At 46.1% G+C, this 2,448-nt stretch overlaps 1 protein-coding gene across 1 annotated transcript in view; it reads right to left on the minus strand.

The window, feature by feature from the left end:
- Positions 1 to 2,448, minus strand: part of LOC117962228 (adhesion G-protein coupled receptor G7-like) — a 10,014-nt gene that overhangs the window by 4,363 nt on the left and 3,203 nt on the right. The gene's annotated exons all lie outside the window — the stretch shown is intronic.

Genomic DNA, 2,448 nt, shown 5'->3' on the forward strand with positions numbered 1-2,448 from the left:
CTCTGAAGTCCAGCCAACAGCAGCTTCCCTCCTGAATCCTGCAGGTTGTTGTTACTCAGGTCTAGCTCTCTCAGACTCAAGGACTTCGAGCTGAGAACTGAGGCTAGCACTTTGCAACTTTTCTCTGACAGGTTACAGACACTCAGTCTGGAGAGACAATAATAAACTAGAACTGCACACAGTTTCAACGGGGTCCAAGCCTCCCCTCGCCAGTCGTCCCCAGCGAACCGGGAAAATGCTCTATGTTGATTAGAGCGCCCCCTAAGGGCCTGTCTTTAAGAAATGTGGCGGAGAGCGTCCGGGCGGTGGGCAAAACAATCACTACTGGTTAGGTTTTGGTAGAATTTACTGTGGCAGAGGTATTGCAATTGCAAATGTCCCATTGAAATGCATTGACTTTGTCAACAAAACCACCAAACGTTAATCATAGCGCCCCCTAATGGCCAATCGTGACCAAATTCGGTATAAAGCATCCGGGCGGCTTGCCAAACAATCACCGTCCGTTCATGAAAAACACACTTTTGTGTATTTATAGCACCCCCTAATGGCCAATGTCCGTGAAATTTGTTGCCGAGCCTTAGAGGGTCATAGCAAAGCATATTCTAAAGTTTGGCTTTGATAGAATTTATTTTGGCAGAGATATGGCAACGGCAATGTTTTCATAGCTAGCTACAAAACTTTGTTTGCGCGTAAGACACGCAATTTTTATCCTATAAGACATCTTTATACAACTTTGTGTCAGGTTGGTCTGGAGATGCTATGTGCCAAGTTTCGTGCAGATCCATTACACGGTCTCGGAGGAGTTCGAAAAAGTTGGTTTTCGATAAATCGCGATTTTTCAGGCATAAAAGTCCAGGCGGAAATGGGCGTGGCCTGTATCACGAGATTCAGTAGGATCCAGGGAACGCGTGGATGTAAAGTTTTAAAATTTACGATGTACGGTTTGGGAGTTATAGGGCCAAACGCGTTTTTTCTGGTATAGCGCCACCTAGTGTCGGAAGTGGGGCAATTTTTTGCGTCTGAGGTCTTTGCGGACTTTGGGACCAGTCCTGCAAATGGCGCGTCGCCACCATGTACGGTTTAGGAGAAGAATAATAATGGAGGAAAATATTAGCGAAAACAATAGGGTTCCACAGCCCTGCTGTGTGAAACGCGTATCGCTTGCAATTACTGCGGTGCACGCATCCTCGGGCTTGGACCCCTAACAAGAAGATAAATATCAGTATTACTAAAATGTAAACATTTCATAGGTTTCCCACTTAGAAATCGTAAAGGGTCTGAAATTGTCATGGTAGGTGCATGTCCACTGTGAGAGACATAATCAAAAAAAAACAACATTTTTAAACTATTTATTTGTATGATACAGCTGTAAATAAGTATTTGAACACCTGTCTATCAGCTAGAAGTCTTACCCTCAAAGACCTGTTAGTCTGCCTTCAAAATGTCCACCTCCACTCCATTTATTATCCTAAATTAGATGCACCTGTTTGTGGTTTTTAGCTGCAAAAAGACACCCGTCCACCCCATGCAATCAGTAAGAATCCAACTACTAATATGGCCAAGACCAAAGTGCTGTCCAACGACACTAGAGACACAATTGCACACCTCCACAAGCCTGGAAAGGGCTACGGGGAAATGTCTAAGCATCTTGGTGAAAGAAGGTCCACTGTTGGAGCAATCGTTAGAAAATGGAAGAAGCTAAACATGACTGTCAATCTTCCTCGGACTGGGGCTACATGCAAGATCTCACCTCGTGGGGTCTCAATGATCCTAAGAAAGATGAGAAATCAGCCCAGAACTACACGGGAGGAGCTGGTCAATGACCTTAAAAGAGCTGGGACCACCGTTTCCAAGATTACTGTTGGTAACACACGAAGACATCATGGTTTGAAATCATGCATGGCCCGGAAGGTTCTCCTGCTTAAACCAGCACATGTCAAGGCCCGTCTTAAGTTTGCCAAAATCACCATTTGGATGATGCAGAGGAGTCATGGGAGAAAGTCGTGTGGTCAGATGAGACCAAAACAGAACTTTTTGGTCATATTTCCACTAACCGTGTTTGAAGGAAGAAGAATGATAAGGACCATCTCAAGAACACCATCCCTACTGTGAAGCATGGGGGGGTAGCATCATGCTTTGGGGGGGGGGGGGTTCTGCATATGGGACAGGGCGACCGCACTGTATTAAGGAGAGCAGGACCGGGGCCATGGATTATGAGATTTTGGGGAACAACCTCCTTCCCTCAGTTAGAGCATTGAAGGTGGGTCAAGGCTGGGTCTTCCAACATGACAATGACCCAAAGCACACAGTCTGGAGAACCAAGGAGGGGCTCTGGAAGAAGCAGATCAAGGTTCTGGCGTGGCCTAGCCGGTCTCCAGACCTAAACCCAAAAGAGAATCTTTGGAGGGAGCTCAAACGCTGTGTTTCTCAGCGACAGCCCAGAAACCT

The sequence above is a fragment of the Etheostoma cragini genome, chromosome 19 (assembly GCF_013103735.1).
Source record: "Etheostoma cragini isolate CJK2018 chromosome 19, CSU_Ecrag_1.0, whole genome shotgun sequence".
Classification (NCBI taxonomy): Eukaryota; Metazoa; Chordata; class Actinopteri; order Perciformes; family Percidae; genus Etheostoma; species Etheostoma cragini.